This window comes from Montipora capricornis, chromosome 5, assembly GCF_036669925.1.
Source record: "Montipora capricornis isolate CH-2021 chromosome 5, ASM3666992v2, whole genome shotgun sequence".
Lineage (NCBI taxonomy): Eukaryota > Metazoa > Cnidaria > Anthozoa > Scleractinia > Acroporidae > Montipora > Montipora capricornis.
The window spans coordinates 25,030,183-25,038,283 of NC_090887.1; the positions used below are offsets into that span (position 1 = coordinate 25,030,183).

General features: G+C 38.1%; 1 protein-coding gene across 1 annotated transcript in view; it reads right to left on the minus strand.

Moving 5' to 3' along the window:
* Positions 1-7,360: 7,360 nt before the first annotated feature.
* Positions 7,361-8,101, minus strand: part of LOC138050000 (probable cytosolic Fe-S cluster assembly factor v1g210509) — a 33,628-nt gene continuing 32,887 nt past the window's right edge. The window contains exon 22 of the mRNA XM_068896494.1: positions 7,361-8,101. This exon is cut by the window's right edge and continues 144 nt beyond it. The gene's annotated coding sequence lies outside the window, so the exon portion shown is untranslated.

An 8,101-nucleotide genomic window follows, 5' to 3' on the forward strand; every position in this document is an offset into this window, starting at 1 on the left:
GAGTCCCAGGCGGGAATCGAACGAACAGATGCTCATAGAGAGGCGAGGTTACTAAGTGGTTTTGGCGTTTGATTTGTACCACGCTCGACAGATCGAGTATCTCAGTGTCAAAAGAAATTTTACTACAATTGCTTGTAATCTCGCAATCTGATTAGCTAATGTGCCGTTTGCGGTAAGAATAGAATATATAAAAATTCCATAAATTTGAACTGTGGAATGGACATGAAATGAGAGTTAAGAGGATCACTGCAGTTAGAGAAGGAGAATAAATGTAATTCCGTAAATGCATTGTGTGTCTGTAATACAGGCAACAAATGCAGAGAAACGTTTACTTATAATATCTCGATATAAATCTATATCATCTTCAGACTGAGGTGACCAACAAGTATCAGAAATTAAAATACTATAGATGGTACATAAGCAGTATTGAGCACGTGAAAATGCAAAACAAAGACGATGCTATCAAGAGAATAGGGAAAGTTCTCTACTGGCTTTTAAACCACTGTTCAAAGAAAGTACTGAACGCTTGATGTGGTGAGCTTCTTTATATAGTAGTAGATTCCAGTTATCATCGCAGTCTATTATTTTTTGTGTTACCACGCATGGTTTTTTCACCCAAACTTAAAACACTTCAAGTAAGTTGTTTTCAATTCAGAAAGTTTTTTTTTTTTCCAAATTATTTTGTAACTAACGCAGAGACCTCTGTATCAGAACATGTATTGCAAACTAAGAGGTTTCGTGATCTTTAGAAAAAGTCACGGTTTATTCACTGCTTTCTCTACAGTTTGAGTAGAATCTTCTGATTCGAACCTAATTTGCCGGCGCGCTACCTTTCACCACGTTCCTTACACACAATCTTTATCATGAAAAAGAGGAACTAGAGGTCGACCTTATATGGGAGCTTTTTCTAAGAAACAAATCAACTACTTGCTGGTTTTGCTGAGGGATCATCTTCTTTATTGATGATAATGCTCGTATGTTTGTGATATTTCTTAAAGGATCGACTTTGCAAATCCGAAATTGAAAAAACACTGAATTGGAAATTCAATGAACAAGATTGTCTTTTCAAGAGGAGGTATTTCCTTCATCAATTTCATTCGTTGGTCGCCTCCGAATTGTCAACAAAAAACACACTTTCCTCTATATTGAAAGCTTGAAATTCTCAATTAGAAGAAAAGAACACTTGAAGATTTGTTTTGAGTACGCCTCTCGACGAAGAGCAAATGAGGATTAGCGCATAGCCTGCACTTTTTGGCAAAATCAAGATCGATTTCCGCAAGTGACAAGAAAATCTTCTTTTGAGTTGAAAACCACAAAACTTCTTCGTAAAAGCAAATGAAAAATTGGTTACGGTTAATTAGTCACACGAATCCAGGTTGTTCCATTTTCCAATTTATAATTGGCAAAATTTTCGGACGCCTTCTCGCTTCCGAGCGCACAGAAAAACATTTCATTTAGTCAGGAAAATAAACATTCTTTCGACAGTTTTGTTTCCACTGGAAAAAAAGACGTGGGACTTTAAAAAGATAAAAGCAAGGATCAGTGAAATTGATACAAGATGTTAAAATCTATGGCTACCGGAATGATTTTTTGCTTGCACAAGGAGATGATATTTTTTTCATTTTAATTGAGCCGTCTGCCAAACGGATGCGATTTCAAAGACTTCGCGCGGAAATGCGGAGAGTGGTTGTCATGTTGGTTTTGTGGGAACAAATTCAATCTTTTTAGGAAAGAAAGTCTGTTGTGATCAGCTAAATGCGTTAATGTAACGGTGGTCTAATTAGATGTGTTATATGAATGTTAGTTCTCTACGCAGCTGCTTCAAATTAGGAGCTGGCTGGGTATAAAATTAAGCTTAATTTAGGAAATGAACCAAAATAGAGCTTTTAAGGTGAGGAAAAATTGACCGATCGATAAAGAAAGCAACAACACCCACGGTTGTCGGCAGAATTTGAGGAGCAATAATGGTTTACAAAGAAATCGCGATACTGCTTGTTCTTACGTCAATATGCTGTGAGTATTTCAACTAGTGATATTTTTTTTTCTCCTTGTCTAATTCGATTCTCTTACATTCCTGAAAAATTCAATACAACTTACGTGAATTTTTTAAAACAACACAATGGGACAAAAGAAAACCAAGCTAGGATTAGGTACTACTGAACAAACACGAAGAATCTCATTTATCCAGCAAGCACAGAGAACGACGATGAAGAAAGAATTGTCGAATTCCGGGAACTCTTGAATTTCGAAGGAGTGCGGAAGACGCAAAACAATATATAACAAGAACTCTTTGCAGTTATCCCCTTTGTTTGATTCTGGATTCATTCGTTGTTTTCTAAACAAGTGTTGATTTTGCTTTACCTTTCCTTTCATTGTGTCAACTGAAAAAGATCTTTTAAAGTCAGGTTAAGGATTACGTTTTCTTCTCCACGTCTTGATATTGTATTCCCGTTTAATTTTATGAAGTATTTCATTTTGTATCGCTTTCCATTGCACGCAATCTAGATTTGTAAATTAGGAAGTAATTTCTAAACGAATTCCTCTTTGCAAAATTTATGGTTTTACAAATTTACGGTCTACCATCCTTAGCTTTGGGCGCCAAAACGGAGACACATCGAACGCCGTCAAATCTGCATAAAGAGCTTTTTGTTTAATGACTGTAAGAAATGTTGGACGTGGACTTATTTGAACGTAAAACGACGTTCTCAAAAAACTTGGTAAAGACGTTTCGACCGAAAACCTTCGGTCATTTTCGGTCGAAACGTCTTTACCAAGTTTTTTGAGAACGTGGTTTGACGTTCAAATAAGTCTATGGCCAACATTTCTTATAGTCATTATGCAAATTCCTGACTGCAATTTCAGCACATTTAGTTTTTTGTTTGATCGGACGAAGAAGCAAACGGGGTCAAATATGACCTCTAACATGAACCCATGACATGTGTTCCTGCATTAGCTTGCAATCCTCAAAAACATTTCTTTAATTTTCCGTCGTTCCTTTGTTTTTTAAGAAAATTGAATTTAGACGTATCAGAGAACGCTTATGCGTGGTTTAACTTCTCGAAAATCAACAATTCATTGAAGCAATCTAAAAGTCGCGTTTCCAAGTCACCACAAAAATGATTTAAATCGCCCTTAAATAAAAAAAGCATACCTGTCTAGTTCAATTTGTAGAGTAATTTGCCGAATGTAATATTGTCCACACTTTAAGTAAAATATTCAGTTGCTGATCTCATGTAAGATATAACACACTTTTTGAAAAGCCGTTAAAACGAAAACGTTAATAAAATGCTGACGAAAATGTGAGGTAAGGTACAACAATGCCGAAAACTGTAAATTACTGAAACAACTTTTGAAGTAGCTAAGGAAATCAAGCGACAAAATAGTCAAATAGCTCGACTGCAGTAATAACTGAATACCAAATTATTAAAAAAGGAAATGGAGGCGAAAAGCAAAACAAGAATATCGACAGAAAACAACTAAACTATTAGCACCTTGCACGATTTTTCGTACATTCGAATAGTTTCAAATCAATTTTTTTCAAGAAATGAAACCTAGAATCTAAAATAGCCAAAGAATACAACGCATTATTTAATAGAGGAGCAGGTAAATTCTATGGAACCTTGATAAAACGAGATTTATAAGTTTTTGGTACTACGGTTTCATATAAGACTTTTTCTTGCAACGTCTTTTCTTATTGCGATATGATTTATTGCGCGCAATTAGCCCAAAGGACGTCTAGATAGTGGCCAGCGGAATGCAAGTTAAAGCTTTAGAATCCAATTAAAGCCAATAAAACATTGATACAAAACTACGAGGTAAAGTTTGTCTACTTTCAGCAGCTACATGCAATGTTGCATGTCCACCGGAAAGCAAACTGTCTGTTCGGTTTGCCACGAGTTTCTAACTTATTACTTGACTCATTTCTAGTCTCTCTTCCGATGTGGAAGGAAGACAAAATCGGAAAAGGAAACGGTAAGTTAGTTTCCTTGTTCCTCGTTGTTAACTTAGAGAGTGCCGACGTCCCATATTTTCATTTTCTTATTTTTCAGTTCGATTAAATATATTGATATTTACTGCGTTAGTATACTGTGTTGGTTGTGTGGAACGATTAATGTGTGTAAGTCTTGCAATTGTCTAGTTGTTCAACAGGCTGTTTTACTTAATTTGACGACCGACCTTGGACACTTATTAACTCTAACTCTACGAAATAACTCTAGGAAACAACTCTAAGAATAGCTATCCCCGATCTTTTATGTAATCTATTTCCGTTCAGTATACTATTCCAATAGCCGCCTGGCTCCTCTAGACCCTGTGGTTATTTCTGACGGAGCCAGTACGTTGTATAATTAATCAATTTCAGTCAAAGTAATGGTTGTTTTAGTGCGAGTAAAAATAATGGTTGTGGTTGATTGCAACGAGTCCATACTGCTTTTCACAGAACGAAAGGGCGAAGCCTTGAAAACGAATGTGAAGAGTGCGTTCATATCGAACAAACGCACTTTCCACAATGGGATTCGTTTACGTTTTAGTTCATTTTTCGGCAAGCAAGGTGACAGGCCAACACCAACCCGGTGTGGCGAACACATCACGCATGCGCACAAACCATTTCACCCGGTCAATTTGCAGCCATGGACAGCTCTTTCGGCCTGGCGTCGCTAACATACCAGGCGGGTGTGTTTAGCACCCCTTTTAAGTGGCAGCTTCACATGCCATACACGATGTCTTAATGTGATTCACCTTCCCACACGCTTGCCGTAGGAGAACAGTTTTGCTGTTCCCAACCCAGCTTACCACATGTATGGCATGTGAAGCTGCCAATTAAGCGGGTGCTAAAACCATCCGCTTAGTTTCTTGGCTACGCCATGCTAATGAGGCCCAAAAGGCCGAAACAGCTGTTCATGGCTGCTAATTGACCGGGTGAAATGGTTTTGCGTATGCGTAAAGCGTTGGCCACACCGGGTTGGTGTTAGCGTGTGTCACCTTGCTATTATTACTCATCGAAAGAAAAATAATTCTAAATTGCCTTTAGGTTTGGCTAAATCTTTATATTAAGGTGAACCTTAGGTTGATTGAATAAACAAAATGAGTGACAATCGATGAGAAGCTAAATTCTTGTGCCGTGCATCGTACATTCTCGTCACCAGAGCCTCGGATCATGGCCCCAGGCTTTGGGAAACTCCATGCATGTAGGAAAACATGTGCCGTGCTCACTCCTCGGTCTAACACCAATCAGAGACGCTTTTCATTGTTCTTCATGAAAACCAATGAGTAAATATTTTGTTTCAGGGTTCCCCAGAGCTCTTCTTTCCCTCAGTCATGCTCAAAAGAGAAGAGCTCTGGCCTCGAAAGTGCATCGTGCTAAAAAGAATCTCTTATTGAAAAATGCGATCACGAAAAAACGCCCAACTTTTCTCGTTCCTTCCGTATTTGCTCTATTTTAAACCGGTCAAACCAGGACACTACAATTACCGTCTCATATTTTGCGCGTTCTCTTGACGAAATGGCGAAGTGGAGGAACAGTAATGTAAATTAATTTCAGTAATGCTAGGGACTTTAAGATCTACTACAGCGACGACGACGAAGACTTCACTTCAAAATGTAACTTTGCACAATCCTAAGCCTTTCGCGATTATTTCGTCTCGTTCACTTCGTACAATGTGGGCGAATTATCCTAAAATTGAATTAATACGAGCGGTTTCAGAGTAAAAATATAGAATGAAAGATTCTCATTTGTACGCTCGCGTTGTCGTTAAAACCTCAAATTCGATGATTTCACGTGTCGCACGTGCAGTACAATTTTTTTTTTTTTGCCTCTTCTAACCAATCATATTCTTGTTTTGTAGCGTTGTCGTTCCCGTAGCCGTAGTTATTTCCCTTATTACAACCTTTGCTCAGCGCTTGTTCGTTTCCCTAAAAGACAAACCTTTTTTAGGTCAGCGCTGAAGCCCGCGAACAGACTTTCGATCAAAATTGGAGCGCACCTTACCCTGTTTAGGACTGACCGCGCCCCAGTCGAGAGCAAATTAAAATCGTCTTTATCCTTTTTACATTTAACTTAATTGTTATTCTGAGCATAATAAAGAGTTGCTGTTGTTGAAGAGAGTAAATTGACGATGCCATAATCATATCTCGGCAGTTCCACATGTAATTCGATTGGGTTGTAAAATAGGCAACTTTCACGAGAGCGTCATTTGACTACAAATTGTCTTCCCAATGGGGTACAAATAACAAGAGAAGCAAAACCTGTAGGTACTCTGGTACTTGTAGTCAAATGGCGTTGTCATGCAAATGTCTACTGAGGAGTTAAATAGAGGATATTCCATGGCCGCGCGGGGATACGAATTTTATATCTTCGAGTGCTGCAAGTATCTCTCATGATCACGAATGAGCGAAGCGGACGAGTGAGAGATACTTTCAGCACGAGAAGATAAAATTCGTATCCTCAAGCGGCCATGTAATGTTCTGTTTATTATATAGATATTGATGAAATGTCTAGATTTAAAACAACTTGTTTTATTCATTTTCGAAATGATGAAAAAGTGGTCACCAACCGCTAAAACACGCATGTTGTGTAACATGAAACAAGATAAGAAAGTTATGTAAAACAAGTTGTTTTAAATCTAGACATTTCATCAAAACAGAACATTACTTTGCGAACGAGTGAGAGATACTTTCAGCGCGAGAAGATAAAATTCGTATCCCCGCGTGGCCATGTAATATCCGCTATTTAACGGAATGGATGGTTATGAGGGGAACATTAATTTGTGAAACGTTCCAAAATTAAACGTTACAACGCACGTGCGGGGTGTGCAGGGGAATACAGTTTTTTCCGATTTTCTTGTCATGAAACCTAACTTTGTTGCGCTTAACCTCATCCAATTTTCGCAGTCCAAGTATTTTAAATGTAGACAGCATCAAAGTAATCACGAGGTATTTATAAAATTGCTTCACTTGTTTCGTTGCAGTTAGAGAATGCGGAGCTTTCGTGAAAAAGAAGATGGCAAAATATGGAATAGACACGTCCATTTTACAATGCTCCTTCCGAACACGCGGTAAAGAAATGCCATATTTGATGCTCGGTTTTTTTCTTTCGGGAACATGTTTTATTTTACGTACTTGACAAATTAAAAAGCCACATGTTTGCTATTTTTGTTGTTTCCAGTCCGTCGCTCTTGTTGTGTTGCCGAGTGCGCCTGGATGGCAGTGGAACTTGGTGTGGAACCAGATTCCCTCGTTTGTCCCACATAAAGTCGAGGACAAATCGTCAATCGCAAATGACTTGGACCTGCCTTTTGTTGTGCGCCGATAGGAAGATGTTTGTGTAACAAGTTTAACCCAATCTCAAGAGTGGAGAGAAATAATAAAGAATCTAGTTTATTTTCCATCTCAGTCTCTTGTTTCTTGTCTTGTCATTAGACATTAAATTTGTAGGGAACAAATGCTCCTTAAATGCTGGAAATGCGTTTAAATTACGTATGATCTATGCATGAAATATTTACAGTTCAAAAATTTCAAGATGCTTAATTTACCAACACGATCATTAGGCTATTTCCGAGTTCATGTCTACCTCCTCTTCAAAGCGAGTGTAAGTTCGAAGTTTTTCATTCATTTGTAAAATAGAACTAATTACCAACACAAAAACTTCGCGCGCACACTCGCTTTGAAGAGGACACAGACGTGAACTCGGAAATGGCCTATTTTATTTGGGGCTGCGACTGTGTCATGAAGAAAATTCGGATGGGGCGCGGTTTTTTTTGTTTGTTTTGCAGAAAACTGCGCATCCGGCTTGCGATTGAAATCTTAATCAAATAATCCAGATAATAATAAAAAAATTGTTTATCTCCAATTTCCCACAGCGCCAAATAAATTTAAGAAACCCAAGTAGGTCTTCATTAATACAGTCAAAAGGAAGAGTTCCAAGTTTGGTTTCAAGTCTTAACTTTTTTTGGATGAATTTTGTAAATTGACTAAGCACGTTCAAACCAGTCAAACGCCATTAAGGCAGGTGTTTTCAGCGAAGTCTGCGGCTTCCATTGCGGTTCAAAATTAAAACACCAGAAGTTTCCTTGACTGTCTCTCTTTGGACATTCTTAACGAGTTC